The 16,629-nt window shown below is 40.8% G+C and overlaps 1 pseudogene; it reads left to right on the plus strand.

Moving 5' to 3' along the window:
* Positions 1 to 7,127: 7,127 nt before the first annotated feature.
* On the plus strand, positions 7,128 to 16,348 carry LOC123067918 (crossover junction endonuclease MUS81-like; annotated as a pseudogene).
* Positions 16,349 to 16,629: the final 281 nt, after the last annotated feature.

The following is a 16,629-nucleotide window of genomic DNA, read 5'->3' on the forward strand; positions in this document are numbered from 1 at the left end:
GCTTGGTACGTTTTTTTAACTATTCCTTATCATCTTCTAATCAATTGTTTTGTGTATTCGATCTGCACTTTTTAAAACATCTCAACCAACATTAAATTCTAACATTAGTGTATAGTACAACTGTAACATCATCATTGTTGTTGTTTTGTGCACTATCATGTCTGGACATGCTTCCACACATGCTAATATAGTAATTTTGGTACGCATATTTCCTTCCTTGTCCTTCCATTTGTTAGACCCACAACTAACCAATATTGGATATGAATATACAAATTCTTAGTTTTTCCTCTTCCACTACACATCTTTTGGTGTCCGTCTTCCATCAACATTTTTGGGGGTAATTACATATGAACAATAGATGATTCATACATAAATCTTTCTTGCCTTTGTCCACCGAACTATATTAATTGTTCAATTGCACTTGTGTTTTTAGGTTAACGCGGTGGCATACCTGCGCATGCTTCTACTATGCGCACCTTGCACATACAAGGTGCTTTTGTTTTCTTCGAAGAGTTTTGTTAATTAGGTTTCTTCATCAGTTAAATTAGTTCCTCTATAGGAAAAAGGTGCAGCGTGTGTAGAATGTCCATATTCAGATCCGTTACTCCCTTCTTGTTTTGCCCTCTGTACCCTCTTTATTTCTATAAGTTCGCCATGTGGTATGAATTTTGTACAATTTTTTGGCAATGAAACATCATATTATATCCCACCAGTTTCATATTAGCTATAGATGACAATGAAATATATTTAGTCCTCCTAGATACATGGTTAAATTTGTGTTTGTTATGAATGGTTTAGTCAACAGGCTAACCTTGTTTTTCCGCAAAAAAAAAAAGGCTAACCTTGTTTATTCTTTTTCTGAGAGTCTCGTGTGTGAGCCTGATAGAGTCCAGAAACTCATTAGCTTCTGCAGAGTAGAGGTCAACATGGTAAGATTATTGCTACCTCAATCTCCTAGACAACAGCCCATAGAAGTATCATTTTAGATTCCTTGAAGCGCGAGGAATGATCAAAGCCCACAGAAGTATCACTTTAGCTTCCGCGGAGCTGAGGAACCACCACAGCCCACAGAACTGTCGCCTTTTCCTCTTCCTTCTTTACATGCACAGTGGACAATCGATTTCTTGTGGGATTTTGGCCATCACGATCTTTCTTTAGCTGCTCGATGAGATGCTGTCATGACATTTTGAATCTCTCGCTTGCCCAGCCCACGGAAGTACCACTTTCTCCTTTTCCTCCTTTGCACCCACAGTGGACTCTGAATTTTTGTTGGGATTTGTGGCATCACAGTCCTTTAGGTCGTCTATCAGATGTTGTCATGGCATGCTAAAGGTTCATGGTGGATGAGGCTGTCATGACATGTTGGATCTCTCGCTTGCCCAGGCGATAGTGTATCGCTTTCTCCTTTTCCTCCTTTGCACCCATAGTGGAGTCAGAATTTTTTGTGGGATTGTGTGGCATCACGATCCTTCTTTAGGTGATCTATTAGATGTTGCCATGGCATGCTGAAGGTTCATGGTGGATTTGGATCCTGCCAAAGTTGTAAAGGCTAACGACCATATCCCACAGAAGTATCGCTACCTCCTCTTCCTCCTTTGCACGCACAACGGACACTGAATTTCTTTTGTACTCGATGAGATGCTGTCATGACATGCTGAATCTCTTGCCCGTCTGAGGTTCATGGTGGGTGTGGATCCTGCCAGTACGAAGTGCCTGCTACCAAGACATGGAGCGCCCCAGATCCACGCTGGGTTGCCGGAGGGCTGCCGTATATGCGGCCTCGTCGTGCTACCAAGATTGCTGGCCGGGCTTGCCTATTACTACATAAGATTGGACAATATCTCCTGCCCCAATACGATCACGACACTTAAACCTGATTTTCCCACAAAAATCAATCAGGCCAGGAATCAATCTGGTAACTAACTATCAAATTGTACGCTTTCAAAAGGAAAGAAAAGTATCAAGTTGTACACGTGCATGTGACCTCCTTTTCTTTAGCTGGAACATAACCAACTTGTATACGTATATTTAGCATTTTTTTTGCATGCGACGTATATTTAGTCTGCTTGACTGTTTTTTAGCAACCCTGGAAAAAAACTGCTTTTAGGACATGGCCACGTCGGTGTGTTTATGATGATAAATCTGGATCGTTCAAACCTCTTAATTCTAGTGCATTAAATCTCCACCGTTCTTTTTCTACTGTCTTAATAATAATATAATAGATAAAAAATTAACTATTTAAGGAATTTGACATACGTATGTATATGAGAACCTTTTTTACTTCTATAATCTAAAAACATACGTATCTGATACAAATTTATTGTATATAGTATGCTTACCAAATTGCTAATAGATAAAGCTGCCAAAATTAATTGATAAATGACATGAGCGATGATGTCATGTTTTTTTACTTTTGGACGGCAATACAAATTGCACCTCGCTCACGGTGGTGCCTATTACGTGTGCCAACCGGACTACTGCTTTTTTCCCCCTTGTTATTCCTGTTTGGCTCCCGTCGGACTACACCCTTTTTCCTATTAATATAATCGTGTTTGGCTCCAGTGTAAATACATATCTATTTGGACGTGACAGATTGTACCCAATAGATGTTCTACGTAACTTTGTTCATCTTTTTATCTCAACCGTTATAATTAAAATCAATGGATACTATTTTTTTAGCATATGTGGATTAACGTGATGGCTTGTTTGACTTCTATTTTAATTATATAATAGATCATTAAACAAGCAAACATATGCAAACAACGCAAACATAACAGCAATCTGCCAAAACAGTATAGTCTGTAAAGAACGCAAGATTCATCATACTTCCCTAACTCCAAAAATTATTAGAAAAATACTACGCTGTAGAAGATTTATCATAGCTCAATATGCAAAAAGTTTCAACATTATACCATTCTCTGACTTTTCTAGGGAATTTTTGCAACAGCAGTAAACTTTCTGTTTTCAAACAGCAACATGTATACTAGCAAAATAAGCATGGTAAAGGCTATCCTTGACATTTTTATTGAAAATAAAGATGCAAAACATTATTCTAAATAACAGAAAGAAAAACAAAAGAAAATGACGCTCCAAGCAAAACACATATCATGTGGTGAATAAAAATATAGCTCCAAGTAAAGTTACTGATGAACGAAGACGAAAGAGGGGATGCCTTGCGGGGCATCCCCAAGCTTAGGCTCTTGGTTGTACTTGAATATTACCTTGGGGTGCCTTGGGAATCCCCAAGCTTAGGCTCTTGCCACTCCTTATTCCGTAGTCCATCAAATCTTTACCCAAAACTTGAAAACTTCACAACACAAAACTCAACAGAAAACTCGTAAGCTCCATTAGTATAAGAAAATAAAACCACCACTTAGGTACTGTAATGAACTCATTCTAAATTCATACTGGTGTAATATCTACTGTATTCCAACTTTTCTATGGTTCATACCCTCCGATACTACTCATAGATTCATCAAAATAAGCAAACAACACATAGAAAACAGAATCTGTAAAAAACAGAACAGTCTGTAGTAATCTGTATCAACCGTATATTTCTGGAAATACAAAAATCCTACCAAATTAGGAAGTCCTAATCAATTTGTGTACCAATCCAGAGAAAATAGAATAATATCAGAAGCACGTTTCTGTGAATTATCAAAACTAATTTACTGGGTGGAAAAGTTTCTGATTTTTAGCAGGATCAACGCAACTATCACCGTAAGCCATCCTAAAGATCTTACTTGGCACTTTATTGAAACAAAAGCTTATGTTCCTCCCTCATAATAATTTTCAACACTTCCTATGCATAGGGATTTTGTGAGCAAACAACTTATGGAAACAATAATCAACTAGCATAGGAAGGCAAAACAAGCATAACTTCAAGATTTTCAACACATAGGGAGGAAACTTGATATTATTGCAATTCCTACAAGCATATGTTCCTCCATCATAATAATTTTCAGTAGCATCATGAGTGAATTCAACAATATAACCAGCACCTAAAGCATTCTTTTCATGATCTACTAGCATAGAAAATTTACTACTCTCCACATAAGCAAAATTCTTCTCACTCGGAATAGTAGTGGGAGCAAACTCAACAAAATAATTATCATGTGAGGCATAATCCAATTGAAAACTAAAATCATGATGACAAGTTTCATGGTTATCATTATTCTTAATAGCATACAAATCATCATAATAATCATCATAGATAGCAACTTTGTTCTCATAATCAATTGGAACCTCTTCCGAAATAGTGGATTCATCACTCAATAAAGTCATGACCTCTCCAAATCCACTTTCATCAATATAATCATATAAATAGGAGGCATGCTTTCATCATAATAAATATTCTCATCAAAATTGGGGGACTAAACATATCATATTCATCAAACATAGCATCCTCAAGCTTGTGGCATTGCATATCATTAGCATCATGGATATTCAAGGAATTCATACTAACAACATTGCAATCATGCTCATCATACAAAGATCTAGTACCAAACATTTTAATGCATTCTTCTTCTAGCAATTGAGCATAATTTTCCTTTCCATCATACTCACTAAAGATATTAAAAAGATGAAGCGTATGAGACAAGCTTAACTCCATTTTTTGTAGTTTTTCTTTTATAAACTAAACTAGTGATAAAAAAAGAAACAAAAAGATTCGATTGCAAGATCTAAAGATATACCTTCAAGCACTCACCTCCCCGGCAATGGCGCCAGAAAAGAGCTTAGTTGACGGGGTGTGAGTGCCGCTTACCTAGCCTCCCTGGCAACGGCGCCAGAAAAGAGCTTGATGTCTACTACACAACCTTCTTCTTGTAGACGTTGTTGGGCCTCCAAGTGCAGAGGTTTGTAGGACAGTAGCAAATTTCCCTCAAGTGGATGACCTAAGGTTTATCAATCCGTGGGAGGCATAGGATGAATATGGTCTCTCTCAAGCAATCCTGCAACCAACTAACAAAGAGTCTCTTGTGTCCCCAACACACCCAATACAATGGTAAATTGTATAGGTGCACTAGTTCGGCGAAGAGATGGTGATACAAGTGCAATACGGATGGTAGATATGAGTATTTGTAATCTGAAAATATAAAAACGGCAAGGTAACTCATGATAAAAGTGAGTGTAAACGGTATTGCAATGATAGGAAACAAAGCATAGGGTTCATACTTTCACTACTGCAAGTTCTCTCAACAATAATAACATAGATAGATCATATAACAATCCCTCAACATGCAACAAAGAGTCACTCCAAAGCCACTAATAGCGAAGAACAAATGAAGAGATTATGGTAGGGTACGAAACCACCTCAAAGTTATTCTTTCGGATCAATCTATTCAAGAGTTCGTACTAGAATAACACCTTAAGACACAAATCAACCAAAACCCTAATGTCACCTAGATACTCCATTGTCACCTCAAGTATCCGTGGGCATGATTATATGATATGCGTCACACAATCTCAGATTCATCTATTCAACCAACACAAAGTACTTCAAAGAGTGCCCCAAAGTTTCTACCAGAGAGTCAAGACGAAAACGTGTGCCAACCCTTATGCATAGGTTCATGGGCGGAACCCGCAAGTTGACCACCAAAACATACATCAAGTGGCACATGATATCCCATTGTCACCACAGATAAACACGGCAAGACATACATCAACTGTTCTTAAATCCTTAAAGACTCAATCCGATAAGATAACTTCAAGAGGAAAACTCAATTCATCATAAGAGAGTAGAGGGGGGGGGAAACATCATAAGATCCAGCTATAATAGCAAAGCTCACGATACATCAAGATCGTTCCATAGAGAGAACATGAGAGAGAGAGAGAGAGAGAGAGATCAAACACATAGTTACTGGTACATACCCTCATCCCCGAGGGTGAACTACTCCCTCCTCGTCATGGAGAGCGTCGGGATGATAAAGATGGCCACAGGTGATGGATTCCCCCTCCGGCAGGGTGCCGGAACGGGCTCCCGAGAGGTTTTTGATGGCTACAGAGGCTTGCGACGGCGGAACTCCCGATCTATCTTCGTCTTCGATGTTTTTAGGGTACGTGGACTTATATAGGCGAAAGAAGTCGGTCGGGGGAGCCTCGAGGGGCCCAGGAGATAGGGGCGCGCCCAGGGGGTGGGCGCCCCCTCCTATCTCCTAGCTTCCTCGAACCTTCCCTGGCTTGAACTCCAAGTCTCCCGGATCATATCCTTTCCAAAAATCACGCTCCCGAAGGTTTCATTCCGTTTGGACTCCGTTTGATATTCCTTTTCTTCGAAATACTGAAACAGGCAATAAAACAGCAATATGGGTTGGGCCTCCGGTTAATAGGTTAGTCCCAAAAGTAATATAAAAGTGTATAATAAAGCTCGTAATCATTCAAAACAGATAATAAAATAGCACGAATGCTTCATAAATTATAGATACGTTGGAGACGTATCAGTTGTCAAGAAAGAATTTGGCACAACTGCTTCTACAAAGCCAAGTCTGAACAAGAAGGCTCCTCCCAGAAGAGTGCCAATGTCAAAAGCCAGAGCATCAACACAAGAAACTATGGAATTTACTCTTGAGACCAGAGAAGGTGGAGATGGAAAGAAAAGAAAGGAAAAAGTCAGGAAAACTATTTCTAGAGTGATTGGAAAGCCATCAATGGTGAGAGATTCTGTAGAAGAGGAGGAGGAAGAGAGAGATGCACCTCCTTCCAAGTCTCAAAAGATGATGGGGGGTGCCATCAAGTCTGGGGCTGCTCCTTCAAAGCCCAAGACTGCCCCCAAAGCTCCAGCTCAAGCTTCCAAGTCTGCACCAAAGAGAGGCACTAGAAACATTCCCGCTGTAGAGAAGAAAAAGGCCCCAGTGCCTAAGATTGAAGAAGAAGAAGAAGAAGAAGAAGAAGAAGAAGAGGAAGCCCAAGTGCTCAGTAAATTGAAGGCAAAGATTCCGGATCATGATGACAATCATCTAGTAGCTAAGAATATGAAGGAGAGAAAGGATGCAAGTCTCAGATTGTGGAGACAAGCAGATCCCTATGCTGTGAGGAGAAGAACTGTTGTGGACTACAGGTTTCACACCAAGGAACATCATGACTTCTATGAGACTGTGATCCTAGATAAGAAGCCCATTGTGTGTGACATGAAGTGGGTGGAATGGAAATACATTGATGCCAATGAAGACCATTTTCCAGGAGTGCATGAGAGCTTCAGGCTAAATGGATTTGACACTTTTGTGGGTCAGAAATTGACCAAATGGAACGATGAGCTTATCATGCAGTTCTATTCAACAGCTCACTTCTACCCTGATGGCAAGATTGTTTGGATGTCTGAAGGTACTAGGTACCAGTCTTCTGTTGCTGAGTGGGCAAAGCTCATTAATGCCCCTGAAGAAGCTAAGGAAGATATTGATGTCTATGCTGAGCGCAAGAAGGACCACAACTCCATGGCCAACATGTACAAGGAGATACCTGACAAGGCCTTGGAGACGCATAAGCTAGGCTCAGTGTACTATCTGATATCAGGATTGGCCACCATGAACACCATTTTGAGGCACACCTTGTTGCCCAAATCAGGAGATCATAGGATGATCAGAGGCCACTCCATCAACTTGCTTCAGCTATTTGATTTGCCCCAAAAGTTCAAAGTGATGAGTTTGATTGTTGAGACCATCAAGAGAACAACTGCTAACTAGAAAAGATCATGTGGGTATGCTCCACACATCCAGATGCTTATTAACTCCAAGATGAGCAAATGTGTGTATTTGTTGGACAAAGAGCACCTTCCCTTGAGGCCTGACTTTGAGGACAACACAGTTGTCATGAATGCTGAAGATCCCACATCAGTAGAGGCTCAAGAGAAGAGGTAGAAAGCAAAAGTTGAGAAGGCAGCCAAGATGCCAAGTGCTGAAGAGGCTTCACAGGTTTTCCTCAAGTCAAAGCAAGACCAACTTCGATATCTTATTCAAGATACTTTGAGGATTGAGAAAGGATTGGCCACCCTGACTCAGAATCAAGAGAGCCTGGAAAGGATCATTGAAACAAAGTTCTATCATCTTGACTTGAAGGTGACAGAAATGCAAACAGCAGTTGAGCATCTCCAAGAAGAAGCTGCAGAGAGGAAAGGGAAAGGAACCACAGAAGTGTTTCAGAGAGTGCCTAGGGCACAGAGATCTGCAGCAGTGCCAATGATAGACACAAGAGCTACTGCGTCAGTACCTGCAACCACAGCTTCAGTTGCCCCTCCGGTTGCAACTCCACCAGCTCCATCAACTTCAACAAATGCATTCGTCCTTGGAGTCCTCTCAACGCCACCTCCTGAAGATCAAGCTTAGAGAGTCGCATAGCACTATGCATTTTCAAGCTTTTTGGTAACTTGTTGCCAAATGGGGAGAAAGTGTATAGATCATAGGCTAAGAGAGAGAGAGAGAGAGAGAGCTTTGCTTCTTTTGCAACTTATTTGCTTGCTTTCTTGGTTGATACGTTATAGTTATGTGTGTGTGATACTTGTTTGGTCATGTGTTTGATCATATCATACTTAATGCTTGTGCTTGGATGATGATATTCACTATCTCTTATGTATGATCATTCACTTTGCCTTGGTGACAAGTGCATGTTCCTCTTTCTATCATTTTGAGCGCTCCACCAAGATGTATCTGACATGGAAGAGTAACACATGATCCTAATTGATTGTGCATTTGCATTCAAAAGCAAATCTTAAATAATGCACAAATTTAGGGGGAGCTCTTGCTTATCACATACTTCTTAAAGCGATGATGTATTTCATTCTTATTATCATTTGTTGAAGCTTTGATCTATATGTTGTAATCAATTACCAAAAAGGAGGAGATTAAAAGTCCAACTAATCTCTGGGTGGTTTTGGTAATTCTTAACAACATATAGCTCATTGAACTAATACTCTTTCAAGATGATCATTTCAGGAAGTTCAATGATTGGCACGGCATGGACTAGAGATGTGGACCCCTCAAAATGCTAAGGACACATATTGGTAACAAGCTGAAGACTCTACATTTTCATTTTAGTGATCCAAGATCACATTGAGTCCATAGGAAAGCCAATACTATTAAAAGGGGATGAGGTGTTGCTTAATGGCTTGCTTGCTCAAAATTCTTAGTGATATGCTCCAAAACCCTCAGCCACTTTCACATTTCCACATATGTCCTAAACCCAAAGGTCAAACTCGGGCCCACCGATTTGATCTATCCGGCGCCACCGAGTTCAGTTAACATAGACACTGCCACAAACCATAATCACTTTAGTTTCACCGATAGGGATCTCGGTCTCACCGAGATGGGATTGCAAACTCTCTGATTCCCTTCGTAACGTTTCGGTCTCACCTAAATGAGCGATCAGTCCCACCGAGTTCACAATGCAAACTCCCTGTTTCCTTTTTGTAACGTTTCGGTCTCATCGAAATGAGCGATCGGTCCCACCGAGTTTGCCTGACCAACTCTCTTTTTTCCTATTACTGAAATAGGTCCCACCGAGTTCATGTGATCGGTCCCACCAAGATCAAGTTATGCCCTAACGCTAGCACATCGGTCCCACCGAGTTGATCATATCGGTCCCACCGAAAAGCCAAACGTTCACATTTTGAACTGAATTGGTCTGGCCGAGTTTCACCATTTGGTCTCACCGAGTTTGAGAATCTGTGTGTAACGGTTAGATTTTGTGTGGAGGCTATATATACCCCTCCACCCACTCTTCATTCGTAGAGAGAGCCATCCGAACGTGCCTACACTTCCAGCATTCATTTTCTGAGAGAGAACCACCTACTCATGTCTTGAGACCAAGACAATCCATTCCAACCACAAGAATATTGATCTGTAGCCTTCCCGAAGTTGCTTTCCACTCAAATCATCTTTCCACCATAGCCAAATCTGTGAGAGAGAGTTGAGTGTTGGGGAGACTATCATTTGAAGCACAAGAGCAAGGAGTTCATCATCAACACACCATCTATTACCTTTTGGAGAGTGGTGTCTCCTAGATTGGTTAGGTGTCACTTGGGAGCCTCTTCAAGATTGTGGAGTTGAACCAAGGAGTTTGTAAGGGCAAGGAGATCTCCTACTTCATGAAGATCTACCCAAGTGAGGCAAGTCCTTCGTGGGCAATGGCCATGGTGGTATATACAAGGTTGCTTCTTCATGGACCCTTCATGGGTGGAGCCCCCTATGGACTCACACAGCTGTTACCCTTCGTGGGTTGAAGTATCCATCAACGTGGATGTACGATAGCACCACCTATCGGAACCACACCAAAAATCTTCGTGTCAACATTGCGTTTGCTCCCTCCAAACTCCTCCCCTTTACCTTCATATGCAATGATTTATATTCCGCTGCTATACTCTTAGAATTGCATGTGTAGGTTGATTACTAGACTAGTGCTAAGTTGCTATAATCTGCCAAGAATTAAAATTGGGAAAAGGCTAGGCTTTTATTTGGTAAAGTAGTCTAATCACACCCCCCCCCCTCTAGACATACTTTTGATCCTACATTCATGTCTACATAGTTCCCAAACCCGTAGGGTCTGCACGCTTAACGTTCGATGATGATAGGTATTATATGAGTTATGTGTTTTGGTGACCGAAGGTTGTTCAGAGTCCCGGATGAGATCCCAGACATGACGAGGAGTCTCGAAATGGTCGATGGGTAAAGATTTATATATTGGACGATAGTAGTCGGACACCGGAATGGTTTCGGAAAGGTTCGGGTATTTTCCGGAGTACCAGGAGGTTACTGGAATCCCCCGAGAATTGTTGGGCCTACATGGGCCATAGGGGAGAGGGGAGGCAGCCCACAAGGGGTGCATGTGCCCCCATCCCATGGGGAGTCCAAATTGGACTAGGGGAGGGGGCGCGCCCCCCTTTCCTTCTCCTCTTCCCTCTCCCTTCCCCTTTTCCCCCTCCATAAGAAGGAAAAAAAGAGGGGGGGGGCAAATCCTACTAGGAGTGGAGTCCTAGTAGGACTCCCCCCTCCTTAGCGTGCCCCTTGTGGCTAGCCTCCTCCCCCCTTCTTTATATACGGGGCGGGGGGCACCCCAAAGGACATCAATTGTTTAGCCATGTGTGGTGCCCCCCTCCACCGTTTACTCCTCCGGTCATATTGTCGTAGTGCTTAGGTGAACCCCTGCATGCATCACTTCACCAACACCATCATCACCTCGTCGTGCTGACGGAACTCGTCGACTCCTTCGTACCTCTACTGGATCAAGAGTTCGAGGGACGTCATCGAGTTGAACGTGTGCAAAACTCGGAGGTGCCGTATGTTCGGTACTTGATCGGTTGATTCGAGAAGACGTTCGACTACATCAACCGTGTTATGTTAACGCTTCCGCTTTCGGTCTACGATGGTACGTGGACACACTCTCCCCCACTCGTTGCTATGCATCTCCTAGATAGATCTTGCATGAGCGTAGGAATTTTTTTGAAACTGCATGCTACGTTTCCTAATAGTTTCAGTGATTCAGTATATTCCACAGTTGCTGATTTCAGCTGATATTTTGGTGCATAACTAATTGTCTCTGTTGTATTATGAGCATCCCAAATAACAGTAGGAATTCTCAGAATGATGGTTACAGTTTCACTGGATGGAATAGCATGAAGACGTTAACAAATAAAGATCGGGTTGAGAAAAAGAGTAATCCTGCAAAGTAATGTATGAGGCTCATTCTCATGTTACTGTTATGTTTTTTCGTCATTTATCAAAAAAGAATTGGATCTTTTAGGGGACTAAACCAAATAAGTTTTATACTCACGTATTAGAGCACAAGTTTTATTACCTGCACATCACTGGCTATTGTTGTATAATGTACTATTGTGGCTCTACTAGCTATTGGTTGCGAACTTTTTACTTTGCCTGATCTTTCTTAAATGATAAAATGGTATTTTAATGGACTCAAACTCAAGGAGACACCGGAGCTATAAAATATATCACCTGTAAGCATGAACTTGACTCGTTAGAGGGTTCATGGGGTTCTCATGTATTTAAGTATGATTGTGTATGCACTAGTTTATCAGATTCATGCTCTTGCGACACTCACCGGATAGAAAAGCCTCTCACATATTTTGGTCTGGGTGTGGATCGGCTGGATCCAAAAATGTGGCTAACCTCTGGTGTGCTTTTGCTGTTTGGTAAATGTGTTCTCTAGTAATTTAACTTGTATCCAGAAACATTCCTACTTCAGTTTTTTCTCTTGGTCGGAGAAGTTTGATATAGTGCAGCAGTGAAGTCATATATATGTGCTAGCAGAGTATCAACATCTGATAGTTTTCTAGTTGATGCTTGTGGGCACCTTAGGTAATATAATGCTCTCTAATCTTTTGAGCTAATTAAGAAAATATATCTCTTAAACATACAGCTCTGCGGTGGTATATCATCAATTTCTATCGATGGAATAGAAGCAGGCATGTCCAATTCCATAGCTCCTTTGTACTTATGTGGTCCACAATATGAACCTGAAACATGTTTATAAAAAACTTGCACATGTGGCCATTTGGGAATGTTCCAGATATATGCCAGTTTGCTACATGAACCAGATCTTGCTCATTATTTTGGTCCTACATTCATCTCCCTTCTTTATTTCCACCCTGAATACAAGCAGAAGCTCACCCTGTTCAGTTTGCATCTCCTTTCTCTCTCTGGGGCTTTATTTTCCAAGCACACAAATTCTGTTGAGATACCAGGCATAGACTTGGGACTTATCGTATGAGTTTGCTGTAGGTATTACCTAACAGAAAAAGGCAAAGAGACAGCTCGCGATTGTCTCGTACGATCTGGATTGGATGGTCCTGCAGGACCTTTTACGGTGGCCGGTCATCCTGCAGTTGTGCTCAGCGATTCAGATTTCGATGAATATGGCGGCAGCAGTCCTCTGATAGGTATTAACAAAGTTTTCTCCTCATGCAGTATGAATTTCTAGATAACCGATTATTGTACCCCAGCAGCATTATAATAAATTCCTTTTACTCAACTGCAGGTTCTGAAAGAAGTGGACTTCCAAACTCAAAAGCAGGCAGTTCCAGTTCCAGTTCCTTTGGTATTAGCATGCTTTCTTTGCATATAATATGATGATATATTCCATAAGCAAAATGTTACTTCTAGCTGATCTTTGTAGTTAATGCCATTTTTTTCAGACAATGGCCGTGCTACTAATTCTCCTCTTTCATCTCGAGGAATTTTTGGATAGCAATCGTTTAGTGCAATGGTACATTTGACTTTCCCTTTCCGTACCCTTCTTTTTCAAATGGAACATAATGCAACATTTTCTTTTCTAATGTCAGGGTTCTGCTGAGAAGTCTTTACTAGCTATGCCACCTCATCAATCTAATGAAAGTTTTCTGAAAGCTTATGAAGTGGTGCTGATATTGGATGATCGAGATACTTTCGGGTCTGTATGATCGTATCTTACTCATGAGTTATATTTTTTAGTTGTATCTAATATTTAAGTAGGATCATAGTGTCTTATCAAAGAAACAATATATTTAGGCAACCCCCCTCCCCAAAAAATATCTTTTGAGGAGGGTAAAGTAACTGAGGGTTGGGAGTATGTGTACCTAGTCCCTAGTCTCTTTTTCACATGACCTGCAAGGGCATTCTATTCTTCATGTTAATATTACTCCCTCCGTTCTTATATTATGGGATGGAGGTAATATTTCTGTTAAAATAAGATAGGCAAGGGATTTCACATATTTGTCCACTTACTGCTGGAATTGTGAATTTTGATGACACTTTGATTCGTTATCTCGTGTTACTTATATTGTTTAACCTTCTACTTCTGTATATAAAATTTAGATTCTATATGTTGTTTAATTAAATTATTTTCCAAGGAAACAAATTGATTATTGTTGCACCCAATAGTTTTTTATGTTTTATTTAATCATCCATCTATGCATCAAAATTCAGTTCTCTTATGATTACTCCCTTTTTGTGCAGACCTCGTTCCAGAAGAAAAGTTGTTGATAATATATGCTCGCAGTTTAATATTCCTGTAGAGGTTAGTTGGATTGAGAGTTATGTGAACTCTTGTTTGTTTAACCCTGCTTGCCCTTTCCTTTCTTCTTGTATCTAATTCATCGGTACTCCTCTGGGTGTTATCCTTGTTCATTTCTTCAGGCAACCAAAATACACTCCTAAAAGTCATTATATGCATCAACACGGCTCTAAATTAAGTGCCCTGTACTGCTGGATTAATTATCTAATATGTTTGGTTGCTTCCCCACTGTGTTGATGATTGCTGACTGCACTTTTTTCTTGCTTGTGTGCAAGGAGACAGCATAATAATATTAACAAAGTTGCTTTGCATAGATTGAACTGTTCATATAATTAATGTGCCAAAGAAAATTGTGATGATCCTTCTGTTCGAACCATGTCTTCCAGATTAAACACTTTCCTGTTGGAGAGGCTCTTTGGATTGCTCGCCATAAAGAACTTGACACGGATTATGTTCTTGATTTCATTGTTGAAAGGAAAAATGTGGATGATTTACTTGGCTCAATTAAAGACAACAGATATAAATATCAAAAACTAAGACTGAAGGTACCATCTGAAAATAGCTTTGATTTTTGTCATTAATATTATAAACATTCCATCTTAACTTTCCCAATTCTTCATGCTTTCAATTTCTCACTAATAGATAAAAGGGCAGCCCGGTGCACGTAGCTCCCGCTTGTGCAGGGTCCGGGGAAAGGTCCGACCGCTTTGGCTCTATAGTACGCAGCCTTTCCCTATATTTCTGCGAGAGGCTTTTTCCAGGACTCGATCCCATGACCTCATGGTCACAAGGCAACAACTTTGCCGCTGCGCCAAGGCCCCCCTTCCAATTTCTCACTGATAGTGATAAAAAAATTGTATTGTAGATTACCATTTGTTTCGTGTGACAATCCTGATCAACAGTTGTGACAACACAACACATTGTTTTGGTCATGTTGCAAATAAGTTGATGGGCATAGTCATTAGCCTGTTTGGCGGCACAGGTATGGAGGCATCTCTAATAAACAGTTAGATAAAGAAGATTTTTATTTTCACGAAGAGCAGCAGCTCATCATATCTATGCTTCTTTTTTTAGATGAAGAACTTTGTGATATCTTGTTTATTTTAGATTTCAATTGGGTTCCAAACATGCTGAATACGAAAGGAATGTTTCCCTGCAACATGTTGAGTGTCTTTTGACCAGCCATGTTTTATGCCCGCATGCTATCCCCTGTGATTTGATGTTGCTTGAGTCTGATCTTAGCCGGGGAGATTTTTTTTCCTTATTCTTTGTTATCATTAATTGAAAAGCATAGACCATATTTGGGTATGAGATAATGAAGGATGATGTTATTAGACATAAGCTTGAGCCTGTAGGTTGTGCATCTCTTCCCAAAGAAATTGTATTTCTTGTCCATATATATGGATTTGTTGTGGTTATTTTAGCAACAATATGACGTGATACCTCCATTTGTTGTATCCTTTGCAGAAATGTGGGCTAAGGAAGCTAATATATCTAGTTGAAGGGGATTTAAACACTGTAGATGGATCAGAGAGCATTAAACGAGTGTATGTACTCTTCTCATGAAGCCTGGACGATCATGTTAACCCCTGAATGGCAGTGCTTTTTTCTCGTTGTTTAACATTATTAAGTATGATTCCTTCCATTCAGGATGTCTGTTGTATGCCCTATTAACTGCTCCATATGCCTTCTATTTTTAGTTGCTTCACGACTGAGGTTCTTGAAGGATTTGATGTCCAAAGAACCACTGGGTATGCTGATACTGAAAAGAAATATGGGCATAATTGATTACTACAGCAGAAACTTCTCTGCTGGTACTGGCACCTCTTGACTTTGCCTGACCTACGACGAGCTTGTGAAGAGGTGTTCTGACCTTGAGAAGGTCACTGTGAGCGATATATTCGCCCTTCAGCTTATGCAGGTAAGTGGGCGAATATGGCCACCTCCACCAAATTTTGCCGGATAGTCCATTTCATGCAGTAGTTTTCTCATTTATTGTGCATGTAAATCAGGTTCCACAAGTGACAAAAGAAGCTGCTCTTGCTATCATGAGTCTCTACCCCACTCTTCTCTTGCTTGCTAAGGCATACACCATGCTTGTGAGTCCTCTTTTCCTTTCAACTTATACAATGTTCTTTACATATACAACTTATACAATCTTTACTTCCTCATTGGAATAGATGTGACATGTGTATGTACACATAAATCCTTAGCTGCTCCTCGTGCTATTGATGTACAGAATAATTCAACATATCTGTAGTACTAAAAGTTTATCCTTGTAACTTTGAAGGATGGCGATAGGCGTGCCCAGGAGGAGATGCTGAAGAACAAGAGCGACATTGTCAATGTGCACTAGTAGAAAATAGGGCTTTGGTTCGGCCAGAAAAGAGCATTAGTCCCGGTTGCACTATGAAACGGGACTAATGTGGGCATTATTCCCGGTTCGAGCGGCTAGGGACCGTACAGTCATTAGTCCCGGTTCAAATGGGACCTTTAGTCCCAGTTGGTGCCACGAACCGGGACTAAAGGGTGTGATGCCCATTAGTACCGGTTCGTGGCACCAACCGGTACTAAAGGTTGAACCTTTAGTCCCGGTTCGAGCCACCAACCGGTACTAATGGGGTTTGAGGCATTAGT

Source organism: Triticum aestivum, chromosome 3B, assembly GCF_018294505.1.
Source record: "Triticum aestivum cultivar Chinese Spring chromosome 3B, IWGSC CS RefSeq v2.1, whole genome shotgun sequence".
NCBI lineage: Eukaryota > Viridiplantae > Streptophyta > Magnoliopsida > Poales > Poaceae > Triticum > Triticum aestivum.